Below are 15,705 nucleotides of genomic sequence, written 5' to 3' on the forward strand. Positions count from 1 at the left end.
CAGGTCGTCTCTGGACCTGAGATGCGATATTAGATGGCAGTTGATAGATTTGATTGCAGAATGGCCTTTCTGCATAAGTTGGTGGTCGGACATTACCCTGCGTTTGGTTTGGCATGGTGCCGAGAGACCAAGTGCCATAAATTTGGTACGCAGAAGGGTGAACATGGTCGTGGCCCGTGCTGTGGTGGCTGCTGGTGGACATGTTATTTCTCACCCGGGCACATCTTATAGAGATCACACTCTGTTACAGGCTGATGGTGTGCATCTCTCAGATGAGGTTATGTATAGGTTTGTGGACAATATTTTTCAGGGTATTCGGTTGGTTTAGGCTTGGAGGTTAGAGTAAGGTGTTAGAGTATGGTGGCGGCGCAGGTTTTTTAGGTTAAACCTTCGTGTTGGCCGGTCTCAGAACGGCTTATGTGTAATTCGATAGAATAGATCATTTTTTCTCTGGGGGGCAGTTCAGTCAGGGAGCAGTCTGGGCATGGACAATCAGTGGCGGACCGGAGGGCATCACTGGACCAGGTGGGCCCTCCTTTCTCCTTCTACATGGATGAACTGCTGCCTCAAGTCGATGCTGATGTGGGCAGACGGCCTCATCGGTTTGTGTTGTTGTCCTCGCAAGGCTTGGGCAGTTGGCCCTGCCTTTGCGAGTCAGATGGGCAAGGTAGGTGGCAGTTGACTCTTCCTTGCCTGTCGGGCAGTTGGCCCTGGTTCTTACAGTTAATGTTAAGGTTTGCTTACGCTAGGCCGTTCTTATCCTGCCACCATACTTTAGTTACTGTAGCTTAATCTTAAATAGTTAGTTTGCACCCTTTCAATAAAAATCTGACCCCATTTCACTGCAATTACAGTGGTCCGTGTATTTATTTATTTAGATAAGTGGGTGTGCATGGAGTGTGAGTGCATCGGCCATGGAGAGTTTATATTGACAACGCTGTAGTACAGTACAGTATGTGCCCGACTATAATTCCTTCAGACATCTGTATCCGTTCAATTCATTCTCTTCCTCTCTACAACCTGTGATGATAAAAGAAGCCATAAAATAATTGTTACGCTACATTAATTTCTACCTGCCAGTTAATAATAATAATAATAATAATAATAATAATAATACAAATAGTAAGAATAATTACTGTTATGCTTTTGCTAATATTTTACCATTGTTGGCTATTTCTAGTGCATTACTACTGATTATGCAAACACTTAAAGCTGCATAATTCAAAACTAACCATCAAAGATGAAACAATTATATGGTATTAAACACTGTCCAAAACCTGTGGAACTTGCCACCACCTCCAGTGCAGTGATCCCCAGGGCCGTCTTAACAACAGTGTAGGCCCCTGGGTACAGCAATGCATCCTCCAGCGGTAGGGGTGGGGGGTGGTATCAGCGTCAGCTTTAACTTTTCGTGGGCAGTAGGGGGTGTTCTATCTTCCGCTCAGCATGTAGAACCTGGAGCAGTAATTTCTGTTAATTGCTTCTTTACTGCACAGATGGGACTAAACTGTAGAAAGGGCATTGGGCTGAATGAAGAAGCCCTGGTACATGACTTCCAGGGTGGTAAGGGGGTGTTTAATACGTAGGGGAGGGGTGGATAGTGGAGTGGGCTTAATAGTTATCATTTTCTAGTGGGAGGGCAGCTTGCTTGACTGCAAACATCTCAAGTTCCTGAAGATATATTGCTTAGCTTTGAAATTGATAAAAAAAACTAGAGAGTCCCACCTTTCAGAAGGTTCTGGGGACTAGGGGATCAGAGTTCAGGAGCCAAAGCAATTCACCAATGAACATCTAAAACTGCATATTAGGCATGTGGAGCTGGAGCAGGGACCAGCTGCTTGAAGGCTGATATCTCTAGTTCTGGGCATAGTAGAGACAAGCTGCCAGTGACCACTGAAAGGGGAGAGTCACAGCTTTTGGAGTATACCCTCAGAAAAACTCTAAATCAGACAGAACTCAAGATATCTGGCTGGGAGGAGCAATTAACAGGCTTGGATGGGGTCCACTGCTTTCAAGTCGGATATCTCCGGTTCCCCAGGGCCGATTTAAAAAAATCTGGTACCCCTGGAAAGAGGGGACCCTCAGTTATCAGGCTAGGGCCCTTATACTCTTGGGGCCCTTGGGCAAGAGCCCATTGATCCCATACAAAAAGAAGGCCCTGGTGATCCCCAAAGTATGATACTCATTAAGGGGGAGATGTGAAGTACCCCCACACGGCGGCATTTAATGTGTTAGGGATGTTTACCTTGAGATCCGCTTCGGTCACTTCACTCCAGTGCAGAGAGGTGAGAATTGTGGGAACACTTGAAGACACGCTGAGTCAGGTCTCGTTTCAAAAGGAATGAGTTTTTATTGGAGGGTCGGCAGAAGTTAAGCAACACACTACAAAGGCAATATACAAGTCTGATATTCACTATCGCAAAATCAATGGCTAAATAGCATGCACAGACTGTATCACGGTTTTCCTAAACATACGCACCACATGACAGTGCGCTTTTCAGTACATTAGCATTTGCAACAATAATGGACCATAACACATTCAATATCATAAGTACATCAAAACACTTCAATAATATGCATCAGCGATATTATAACATTCAATAGATCAAACCATATACCTGGATATGTGTTGGGACCCGTTATGAAACTAGCCCCCTGAAAAGTGTTCCTCCTCTACCTGTGCACAGGATTTTTGGTAAAGTGTCACTACATGAGCAATTAAAGTTAGGTAATGTCACTCCGCAATGGCAAAGGAGAAATAGCAAGAATGTTCCTTTTCTGGGAATATGCAAATAAGGAGAAGTGACAGAATAGCATGAAGTAACTCGCTGTACAATGGACCCTTGGATAGCAACGTAAATGTGGGTGTATAAATGCACAATGTATATTGTCTCTCACTATGGACAAAGATGCGTTCCCTTAAATGGACCAAGGTACGGGGCATATCGGTTACTCATGGCTGAAGAATGCGGTCTTCCATTTACGCCCAGTCTCGATCTGTCACACTTCGCGGGCACTTGAGCAGTTGCCCGGACCTCTGCTGCACTGCGGTCCACAGGGCTACTCTCTTCAGACACCTGAGCAGTTGCCTGGGCCTCCGCTATGCTGTGAGCCACGGGGCTGTTTCCTTCTTCATGAGCTTGTGACTTTCACTGCAACTGTGTCTTTAAGTGCAATAATGTCTTTAAGGCAGACTTCTCTGCTGGCATGCAGATTGGCTGTTGCAAGACTGTGTTTTAACTGTAGGCTATGTGTGCTATAAGGCTGCTGAGTTCACAGATGCTGCAACACATATTCAATACCCTCCAACATGACCCCATCCACTAGGTACAAAATGCTCTGTTTCTGGACTTCCCTCTTAATTTATTATTGCCATCACCTGTGAAGAAACAGCTTTCTTATCATTTAACTAGTTCAACACAGGTGATGGAAATCATAAATGAAGAGGGAAGTCCAGGAACAGAGCATTTTGTACCTAGTGGGGCGGGTCATGTTGGAGGGTCTGATATTGGAGATAACTGCTTTCCAAAATGGGACCTCCCTTGGCTGCCATGAACCCTCTTCCCTGCAGGGCTTCATTTCTTATACAGGTTGAGTCTCCCTTATCCAAAATGCTTGGGACCAGAGGTATTTTGGATATGGGATTTTTCCGTATTTTGGAATAATTGCATACCATAATGAGATATCATGGTGATGGGACCTAAATCTAAGCACAGAATGCATTTATGTTTCATATACACCTTATACACACAGCCTGAAGGTAATTGTAGCCAATATTTTTTATAACTTTGTCCATTAAACAAAGTGTGTCTACATTCACACAATTCATTTATGTTTCATATACACCTTATACACACAGCCTGAAGGTCATTTAATACAATATTTTTAATAACTTTGTGTATTAAACAAAGTTTGTGTACATTGAGCCATCAAAAAACAAAGGTTTCACTATCTCACTCTCACTCAAAAAAGTCCGTATTTCGGAATATTCCGTATTTCGGAATATTTGGATATGGGATACTCAACCTGTATTAGCCTGTGCTGCTGAACTCTATTAGCTGTTTCACAGTGACGTTTTCTCCTGCTGCTGCTGCTGCTGTCTCACTCTTAAACGCAGGGCTGCTCTTTCCCCTGGGATTCCTCTCTGGTAGCTGTGGGGGCTAGTATATATGGCTGCTCACCTCTTAGTCCCAGTTGCACTTTTCTCCTCACAGTGTACCACTTGCACACACTTTAGCACACTTTTTCCTACCAAGCAGGAGCTTCTCTCCCCCCCCTGTCCTGTCTAGGGAAAGGTTCCATTCTCTCTGCAGACAGCCAATCAGGTAGTAGACCACAGGCTACCTGGATACATTGTTTCAGATGTGGGCTGCATTAACCCTCTGTTCAGCTATTTAGCTGCGGCCTGCATGTCTGCCTCAATATAAAAGGACAGGCTGGGGTCTGTAGTGCCACAGCTGTATGCTGCATGCATCTAGATCACACAGGGGCATGCTGGCACTTGTGGTGCCACAATCCACTTTCAGGGGTGCCACAGATGTACTAAGCAGTGATAAAAGTGGAGAAGTGAGCCAGTGGAGATGTTGCCCATGGCAACCAATCAGCACTGATGTAACATTTATAATTTGCTTACTATAAAGGTATACAGAGCAGCTGATTGGTTGCCATGGGCAGCCTCTCCACTGGCTCAGTTCTCCACTTTTATCACTGATTAGTACATCTCCCCCTTAGCTCCAAATGTATTGCCTTAAAAAGTGATAAAGTGGAGATTTATAAAGAGTGATGAAGTACCAACAAATCAGCTCCTGTCATTTTCAGAAACACATCCTGTAACATGGCAGCTAGGAATCTGATTGGCTGGTCATTTATCACTCTCCACTTTATCACTTTTCAAAGCTTAATACATTTGGCCCTAAGTCCAAAATCTCTGTATACTGTAGCAAATGCTCAACAAAAAGGAAAAGTCCTACATATTGGAGGTGCTCCCGGTCTGCCGAATCCACCTCTCTGCCCTCCACGTTGGACAGTCTGAGTTGGCCGATGATGCGATTCATGCTGAATGGCGTCATTGTAGTCCCGCCCCTGCTATTCAGTGTTGGTAATCAGGGTAATGAATAGCCGGGGGCGGGTCCACAATGACGCAATCATGCATCCACACACCCGTACTGCCCGCCCGTGATAAGGCCATGCCCCTTGTAATGCCGACTCGGCTGCCCCCTCCAGCATGGGCACCCAGAAAGTCAGTAATAGCAGAATCTGGAGGGTGACAAAAACCTCTGGGTGCTTCAAATAGGTATAAGCTGCCTCTCTATGCCAAAAAGGGGGTACCCTACCCCTAAAGGAATCTAGCGATAAAAAGTGGTAGGTATAGAGATAGCGCCACCTATTTAGCTGATGTGGACTTAAGATCTGGGAGCATTCTGCAGGGAAAAGTCCGGACTTCCCTACACCATTTACCACCTGCTGCTCCACTACTCATCATTCGGTAGGACTTATTCCTTACTATATGTTTTTTAACAGTCCATACATCGCTATATGTATGGTGAATTTTTTTATCATTTTTTTTATCAAGTTTTATGATCGATATGAAGTGTAAATAAATGTTGTTTTTTACATCCATCGTTCTCATACTTCTTATCAGCTAAATAGGTAGCGCCATCTCTATACCTACCACTTTTTATCGCCAGAAAGTCGGTAATCCTGGGCTAAACCCATGGCCCCAGCACTTGCCATAGCTAGTAGCCTTTGGGAAGTGGGCACTTTTTTTATTTACCCAAAATGGGCTACAGCACCATGCACTGACTTGTTCACTGTGGTAGGGAAAGCCCACTCGTTATTCTCATTCTGCCTCTAGCTCCAGGGTTGGACTGGCCCACAGGGGTACCAGGGAAACCACCAGTGGGCCCCACTGCCTGAGGGCCCACTCCTTCCTCTAGGGATCAGGTTCCAGACTGTGCACTTGTATTATACATGGTAGATATGTTGCATTACACTGCACTAAACTATTGTGTATTTCAAGCCTCTGTGGAGGCTGGCCACACCCCATTTGTAGGCTGGCCACACCCCTAAGTATGGACCCCTATAACTGCATTCCCCTGGTGGGCCCTTCATGTCCCAGTCCGACACTGTCTAGCTCAGTAGCTCACAGCAGCGCATTCTCCTTCCAGTAATATCAGTAACTCCTCTCTCCCCCGCAGCATTCTCCAAACAGTAACATCAGTAACTCCCCGAACCCCCACTGGTAATTGTTTATGCTAACTGTCCTGTTCACAGCTATGTTCTGCTTTCTTCAAAGTCTTCTAATTTTATCTACTGCTTTGAATAATTTATTTACTTTATTTTATTTTTTTTGGCTGCAAAAAAACTGTTTTCAAGTTTAAGTAGCAGAAACATTCTGCATTATTAATGTGATATTGTGTTACATGGGTACTGTATATTAGGTATTTTGGAATTATTCATTACAAATAACCAGCTTAGGAGATGTTTAGTGTACTCTGTAGGATTACTGCAACCTATTTCGTGTTCAGATTGAAGGATATTTGTGTTTAGGAACTCGCAAAACACTTGGATATATCATGGATAATGGAAATCTGCCTGTAGCATTTTTGCCTAGAGCTCTTCTTAAAATGTTATAACTGAAGATAAAGAACCTTTGATGGACCTGGCACCTTGTGCAGCTTGATCGCTAGTATTCAGTTATGCAGTCAGTGTCGGACTGGGGCATAAAAGGCCCACCGGGGGAATGCAGTGGTAGGGGTCCATGTTTAGGGGTGTGGTCTGTCTCCAGAGGGGGTGTGGCCATCCACCACATTGGTTTGCCTAACCATTAGAGAGTGCATGGGTTGGGCCCCTTCATAAATATATATAGTAAATACTGCTAGTGAATGCAGGAGAATTTACCAGATTAATAACAGCAATGCATTGTAGAAAATATACCATAGGGGGTCATTCCGAGTTAATCGCTAGCTGCATTCGTTCGCTGTGCTGCGATGAGGCAAAAAAATGGCACTTCTGCGCATGCGTATGCGGCGCAATGCACACGCGCGATGTACTAATACAGCAACCGATGTAGTTTCACACAGGGTCTAGTGAAGCTTTTCAGTCGCACTGCTGGCCGCAGAGTGATTGACATGAAGTGGGCGTTTCTGGGTGTCAACTGACCGTTTTCAGGGAGTGTTCGAAAAAACGCAGGCGTGCCAGGAAAAACGCAGGCGTGGCTGGCTGAACGCAGGGCGTGTTTGTGACGTCAAAACAGGAACTGAATAGTCTGCAGTCATCGCAAGCGCTGAGTAGGTATTGATCTACTCTAAAACTGCACAAAAGCCGCTCTGCGATCCTTTCGTTCGCACTTCTGCTAAGCTAAAATACACTCCCAGTGGGAGGCGGCATAGCGTTTGCACGGCTGCTAAAAACTGCTAGCGAGCGAACAAGTCGGAATGACCACCATAGTCCTGTCCAGTGTGATGTAACATATGTATAATGTATAATTCATTTGCACAATGTGGGACCAGATCCCTAGAAGAGGAGGTGGGGCACCGAGTAGTGGGGCCCACCGTGGGGTTTCTACTGTGGGCCAGTCCTACCCTGCATACAGTACAGTACCGGATTTATAAAGTACATACAGTACAAAGAAGTGAGAAAGTGCCAGGACCACTGCAAATATGATTTAGCTCCTGGGCCCATCTTTTGTGTGAAATGCTCGGCAGCACTATACTCGTGCTCATTCAGCCATGACTTGGTAACCAGTACAGTGATTCAAACAGGCTGCGGTGAATAAAGTCCCCAAGAGCCCCAGGTCACATAGTGATGTGGGAAGCCTTCCCACTATGATTAGTAAAACATATAACAGAAACAACAGGAATTGGGATTGGGTGATCTTTTTCCCCTCCCCCTGAGTGCTCACTGGCTCGTAGGTGGGAGTCTGGTTTGCTTAATGGCTAGATGGTGGCACTTTGTACTTCAGCAGCTATTAAGTGGATCCAAATAAGAAAAAGCACACAATAGCATTTCCAGCTCTAACTTACAGTTATACAGTTCTAGCCCATGATCTTTCCTGCCCACTGTACTGTATATTAGTGGTGGTGTGCCTGGCAGAGAAGGAGCCAGGCACCCCAGTACTAGTATGCATAAAGTGGGCACTAATTACAGCCCTAGATAGAAACATTATGTGATTCCAGCACCTGGCTATGGGGGGCATCCCTCCTTGGCCGGCACCCCTGGCGAGTACCATCCTGTTGAGCAGGAGGTGCACTTGTGCTATTCAATCTCTGAGTGACATTTTCCCTCAGAACAGCCTTACCAGAAGATAATGGAAACTGCTGCTGCAGGAACAGGGAACAATGTGGCATACTCATAGGTTCTTTGTCATATACAGTAGGTCTCCACCATCTACATAGTTGTTCAGCTGTTTTAGGGTGCCCGTATCCTGCAGTGTCAGACTGGGGCATAAAGGACCCACAGGGGGAATGCAATGGTAGGGAGGCGGCATAAAGCTGAAGAGGTGAAGTCAGCTGACTGAAGAGGTGTGGAAAATATCATAGCAATGCCTGCCATATTATATAGAGAACATTGCAGTGACCGCCATATAATGCAGAGAGCAACACACTGATCACCATATACTACAGAGACAACGCAGTGAATGCCATATAATACAGAGAACATCACAGTGACTGCCATACAATACAGAGAGCAATGCAGTGACCACCATATAATACAGAGAACATCACAGTGACTGCCATATAATACAGAGAGCAATGCAGTGACCACCATATAATACAGAGACAATGCAGTGACTGCCATATAATAGAGAACAAATCAGTGACCTCCATATAATACAGACAACACAGTGACCACAATACAACACTAGCAACCCTCCCTGCCCCGGCGCCCCCAACCCCCCCCCCCCCCCCCCCCCGCGCACCTGCCCCTCACAGGAAGGGAAGGGGTCTTAAAGCAGACGGGCTCACCAGGGAATTATTCAACTCCCCGGCCACTGTCTGACCCTGGTATCCTGTTTCTCAGACATCAGTCCAGGATGACCCTTTCCACAGTCTCAGGTCATTGAGTTGGATGAGGTTGTACATATGGGAGTAGAGTGGACAGGTTTGTTCACATGGCACATATAGTGGTACATACAGTAAATGCACGCTGCTTGGTTGGATATGTTTACTCCCAAATGAGTTACAATTTCTATTCTCATTTTGTCATAGTCCCAAGCATCAACTCCCTAAAAATCAAGGGTGTCAACTGTTCTTTAGAGCAGCCTTTTAACTTAGCTATTCTCCAAATCTTTTTAAATAGGCCTTATCATCATAACTCGTGAACGCCTTCTGTAGAAAATGACTAGCCTATGTACAGAATGAGCTAGGCATGGCTCATGTGGAAACTTATTCAGCCACCACTGCCAGTTGCTGCACCTCTCTGTTACATGCTTCTTTGTTTTCTTGTCCCTTCCAGTTTTAATTGGTAAATTGCAGCACCTCTTCTCCTCCTGCTGATCAACTGAACCTTTAAGCAAGTTGTAAGTCACATCCTGACAGAACTGTAGGACTCACATATAACCTAGAGATGAGCGCCGGAAATTTTTCGGGTTTTGTGTTTTGGTTTTGGGTTCGGTTCCGCGGCCGTGTTTTGGGTTCGACCGCGTTTTGGCAAAACCTCACCGAATTTTTTTTGTCGGATTCGGGTGTGTTTTGGATTCGGGTGTTTTTTTAAAAAAACCCTAAAAAACAGCTTAAATCATAGAATTTGGGGGTAATTTTGATCCCAAAGTATTATTAACCTCAAAAAACATAATTTACACTCATTTTCAGCCTATTCTGAACACATCACACCTCACAATATTATTTTTAGTCCTAAAATTTGCACCGAGGTCGCTGTGTGAGTAAGATAAGCGACCCTAGTGGCCGACACAAACACCGGGCCCATCTAGGAGTGGCACTGCAGTGTCACGCAGGATGGCCCTTCCAAAAAACCCTCCCCAAACAGCACATGACGCAAAGAAAAAAAGAGGCGCAATGAGGTAGCTGACTGTGTGAGTAAGATTAGCGACCCTAGTGGCCGACACAAACACCGGGCACATCTAGGAGTGGCACTGCAGTGTCACGCAGGATGTCCCTTCCAAAAAACCCTCCCCAAACAGCACATGACGCAAAGAAAAAAAGAGGCGCAATGAGGTAGCTGTGTGAGTAAGATTAGCGACCCTAGTGGCCGACACAAACACCGGGCCCATCTAGGAGTGGCACTGCAGTGTCACGCAGGATGTCCCTTCCAAAAAACCCTCCCCAATCAGCACATGATGCAAAGAAAAAGAAAAGAAAAAAGAGGTGCAAGATGGAATTATCCTTGGGCCCTCCCACCCACCCTTATGTTGTATAAACAAAACAGGACATGCACACTTTAACCAACCCATCATTTCAGTGACAGGGTCTGCCACACGACTGTGACTGATATGACGGGTTGGTTTGGACCCCCCCCAAAAAAGAAGCAATTAATCTCTCCTTGCACAAACTGGCTCTACAGAGGCAAGATGTCCACCTCATCTTCACCCTCCGATATATCACCGTGTACATCCCCCTCCTCACAGATTATCAATTCGTCCCCACTGGAATCCACCATCTCAGCTCCCTGTGTACTTTGTGGAGGCAATTGCTGCTGGTCAATGTCTCCGCGGAGGAATTGATTATAATTCATTTTAATGAACATCATCTTCTCCACATTTTCTGGATGTAACCTCGTACGCCGATTGCTGACAAGGTGAGCGGCGGCACTAAACACTCTTTCGGAGTACACACTTGTGGGAGGGCAACTTAGGTAGAATAAAGCCAGTTTGTGCAAGGGCCTCCAAATTGCCTCTTTTTCCTGCCAGTATAAGTACGGACTGTGTGACGTGCCTACTTGGATGCGGTCACTCATATAATCCTCCACCATTCTATCAATGTTGAGAGAATCATATGCAGTGACAGTAGACGACATGTCCGTAATCGTTGTCAGGTCCTTCAGTCCGGACCAGATGTCAGCATCAGCAGTCGCTCCAGACTGCCCTGCATCACCGCCAGCGGGTGGGCTCGGAATTCTGAGCCTTTTCCTCGCACCCCCAGTTGCGGGAGAATGTGAAGGAGGAGATGTTGACAGGTCGCGTTCCGCTTGACTTGACAATTTTGTCACCAGCAGGTCTTTCAACCCCAGCAGACCTGTGTCTGCCGGAAAGAGAGATCCAAGGTAGGCTTTAAATCTAGGATCGAGCACGGTGGCCAAAATGTAGTGCTCTGATTTCAACAGATTGACCACCCGTGAATCCTTGTTAAGCGAATTAAGGGCTGCATCCACAAGTCCCACATGCCTAGCGGAATCGCTCCGTGTTAGCTCCTTCTTCAATGCCTCCAGCTTCTTCTGCAAAAGCCTGATGAGGGGAATGACCTGACTCAGGCTGGCAGTGTCTGAACTGACTTCACGTGTGGCAAGTTCAAAGGGCATCAGAACCTTGCACAACGTTGAAATCATTCTCCACTGCACTTGAGACAGGTGCATTCCATCTCCTATATCGTGCTTAATTGTATAGGCTTGAATGGCCTTTTGCTGCTCCTCCAACCTCTGAAGCATATAGAGGGTTGAATTCCACCTCGTTACCACTTCTTGCTTCAGATGATGGCAGGGCAGGTTCAGTAGTTTTTGGTGGTGCTCCAGTCTTCTGTACGTGGTGCCTGTACGCCGAAAGTGTCCCGCAATTTTTCTGGCCACCGACAGCATCTCTTGCACGCCCCTGTCGTTTTTTAAAAAATTCTGCACCACCAAATTCAAGGTATGTGCAAAACATGGGACGTGCTGGAATTTGCCCATATTTAATGCACGTTTGCGAGATGCTGCTACTGGTGCCGCCGCTGCTGTTCTTGCGGCGGGAGTCCATACATCTACCCAGTGGGCTGTCACAGTCATATAGTCCTGACCCTGCCCTGCTCCACTTGTCCACATGTCCGTGGTTAAGTGGACATTGGGTACAACTGCATTTTTTAGGACACTGGTGAGTCTTTTTCTGACGTCCGTGTACATTCTCGGTATCGCCTGCCTAGAGAAGTGGAACCTAGATGGTATTTGGTAACGGGGGCACACTGCCTCAATAAATTGTCTAGCTCCCTGTGAACTAACGGCGGATACCGGACGCACGTCTAACACCAACATAGTTGTCAAGGACTCAGTTATCCGCTTTGCAGTAGGATGACTGCTGTGATATTTCATCTTCCTCGCAAAGGACTGTTGAACAGTCAATTGCTTACTGGAAGTAGTACAAGTGGGCTTACGACTTCCCCTCTGGGATGACCATCGACTCCCAGCGGCAACAACAGCAGCGCCAGCAGCAGTAGGCGTTACACGCAAGGATGCATCGGAGGAATCCCAGGCAGGAAAGGACTCGTCAGACTTGCCAGTGACATGGCCTGCAGGACTATTGGCATTCCTGGGGAAGGAGGAAATTGACACTGAGGGAGTTGGTGGGGTGGTTTGCGTGAGCTTGGTTACAAGAGGAAGGGATTTACTGGTCAGTGGACTGCTTCCGCTGTCACCCAAAGTTTTTGAACTTGTCACTGACTTATTATGAATGCGCTGCAGGTGACGTATAAGGGAGGATGTTCCGAGGTGGTTAACGTCCTTACCCCTACTTATTACAGCTTGACAAAGGGAACACACGGCTTGACACCTGTTGTCCGCATTTCTGGTGAAATACCTCCACACCGAAGAGCTGATTTTTTTGGTATTTTCACCTGGCATGTCAACGGCCATATTCCTCCCACGGACAACAGGTGTCTCCCCGGGTGCCTGACTTAAACAAACCACCTCACCATCAGAATCCTCCTGGTCAATTTCCTCCCCAGCGCCAGCAACACCCATATCCTCCTCATCCTGGTGTACTTCAACACTGACATCTTCAATCTGACTATCAGGAACTGGACTGCGGGTGCTCCTTCCAGCACTTGCAGGGGGCATGCAAATAGTGGAAGGCGCATGCTCTTCACGTCCAGTGTTGGGAAGGTCAGGCATCGCAAACGACACAATTGGACTCTCCTTGTGGATTTGGGATTTCAAAGAACGCACAGTTCTTTGCGGTGCTTTTGCCAGCTTGAGTCTTTTCAGTTTTCTAGCGAGAGGCTGAGTGCTTCCATCCTCATGTGAAGCTGAACCACTAGCCATGAACATAGGCCAGGGCCTCAGCCGTTCCTTGCCACTCCGTGTGGTAAATGGCATATTGGCAAGTTTACGCTTCTCCTCCGACAATTTTATTTTAGGTTTTGGAGTCCTTTTTTTTCTGATATTTGGTGTTTTGGATTTGACATGCTCTGTACTATGACATTGGGCATCGGCCTTGGCAGACGACGTTGCTGGCATTTCATCGTCTCAGCCATGACTAGTGGCAGCAGCTTCAGCACGAGGTGGAAGTGGATCTTGATCTTTCCCTAATTTTGGAACCTCAACTTTTTTGTTCTCCATATTTTATAGGCAGAACTAAAAGGCACCTCAGGTAAACAATGGAGATGGATGGATTGGATACTAGTATACAATTATGGACGGACTGCCACGGTTAGGTGGTATAAAAAAACCACGGTTAGGTGGTATATATTATAATAATAATACAATTATGGATGGACGGACTGCCTGCCGACTGCCGACACAGAGGTAGCCACAGCCGTGAACTACCGCACTGTACACTGGTTGATAAAGAGATAGTAGTATACTCGTAACAACTAGTATGACACTATGACGACGGTATAAAGAATGAAAAAAAAACCACGGTTAGGTGGTATATATTATAATAATAATACAATTATGGATGGACGGACTGCCTGCCGACTGCCGACACAGAGGTAGCCACAGCCGTGAACTACCGCACTGTACACTGGTTGATAAAGAGATAGTAGTATACTCGTAACAACTAGTATGACACTATGACGACGGTATAAAGAATGAAAAAAAAACCACGGTTAGGTGGTATATATTATAATAATAATACAATTATGGATGGACGGACTGCCTGCCGACTGCCGACACAGAGGTAGCCACAGCCGTGAACTACCGCACTGTACACTGGTTGATAAAGAGATAGTAGTATACTCGTAACAACTAGTATGACACTATGACGACGGTATAAAGAATGCAAAAAAAAACACAGTTAGGTGGTATATATTATAATAATAATACAATTATGGATGGACGGACTGCCTGCCGACTGCCGACACAGAGGTAGCCACAGCCGTGAACTACCGCACTGTACACTGGTTGATAAAGAGATAGTAGTATACTCGTAACAATTAGGATGACACTATGACGGTATAAAGAATGAAAAAAAAACCACGGTTAGGTGGTAGGTATATAATAATAAATAATACAATTCTGGTCGGACGGACTGCCTGCCGTGTGCCGACACAGAGGTAGCCACAGCCGTGAACTACCGCACTGTACACTGGTTGATAAAGAGATAGTAGTATACTCGTAACAATTAGGATGACACTATGACGGTATAAAGAATGAAAAAAAAACCACGGTTAGGTGGTAGGTATATAATAATAAATAATACAATTCTGGTCGGACGGACTGCCTGCCGTGTGCCGACACAGAGGTAGCCACAGCCGTGAACTACCGCACTGTACACTGGTTGATAAAGAGATAGTAGTATACTCGTAACAATTAGGATGACACTATGACGGTATAAAGAATGAAAAAAAAACCACGGTTAGGTGGTAGGTATATAATAATAAATAATACAATTCTGGTCGGACGGACTGCCTGCCGTGTGCCGACACAGAGGTAGCCACAGCCGTGAACTACCGCACTGTACACTGGTTGATAAAGAGATAGTAGTATACTCGTAACAATTAGGATGACACTATGACGGTATAAAGAATGAAAAAAAAACCACGGTTAGGTGGTAGGTATATAATAATAAATAATACAATTCTGGTCGGACGGACTGCCTGCCGTGTGCCGACACAGAGGTAGCCACAGCCGTGAACTACCGCACTGTACACTGGTTGATAAAGAGATAGTAGTATACTCGTAACAATTAGGATGACACTATGACGGTATAAAGAATGAAAAAAAAACCACGGTTAGGTGGTAGGTATATAATAATAAATAATACAATTCTGGTCGGACGGACTGCCTGCCGTGTGCCGACACAGAGGTAGCCACAGCCGTGAACTACCGCACTGTACACTGGTTGATAAAGAGATAGTAGTATACTCGTAACAATTAGGATGACACTATGACGGTATAAAGAATGAAAAAAAAACCACGGTTAGGTGGTAGGTATATAATAATAAATAATACAATTCTGGTCGGACGGACTGCCTGCCGTGTGCCGACACAGAGGTAGCCACAGCCGTGAACTACCGCACTGTACACTGGTTGATAAAGAGATAGTAGTATACTCGTAACAATTAGGATGACACTATGACGGTATAAAGAATGAAAAAAAAACCACGGTTAGGTGGTAGGTATATAATAATAAATAATACAATTCTGGTCGGACGGACTGCCTGCCGTGTGCCGACACAGAGGTAGCCACAGCCGTGAACTACCGCACTGTACACTGGTTGATAAAGAGATAGTAGTATACTCGTAACAATTAGGATGACACTATGACGGTATAAAGAATGAAAAAAAAACCACGGTTAGGTGGTAGGTATATAATAATAAATAATACAATTCTGGTCGGAC

At 45.6% G+C, this 15,705-nt stretch overlaps 1 long non-coding RNA gene across 1 annotated transcript in view; it reads right to left on the reverse strand.

The window, feature by feature from the left end:
* Positions 1-894: 894 nt before the first annotated feature.
* Positions 895-15,705, reverse strand: part of LOC134911151 (uncharacterized) — a 39,160-nt gene continuing 24,349 nt past the window's right edge. Inside the window, exons 2-3 of the long non-coding RNA XR_010176356.1 lie at positions 2,246-2,382; positions 895-1,020 (exon numbers count right to left, since the gene is read on the reverse strand). This is a non-coding gene — a long non-coding RNA (uncharacterized LOC134911151). The remainder of the gene's footprint in view (positions 1,021-2,245; positions 2,383-15,705) is intronic.

The sequence above is a fragment of the Pseudophryne corroboree genome, chromosome 4 (assembly GCF_028390025.1).
Source record: "Pseudophryne corroboree isolate aPseCor3 chromosome 4, aPseCor3.hap2, whole genome shotgun sequence".
In the NCBI taxonomy this organism is placed as follows: domain Eukaryota; kingdom Metazoa; phylum Chordata; class Amphibia; order Anura; family Myobatrachidae; genus Pseudophryne; species Pseudophryne corroboree.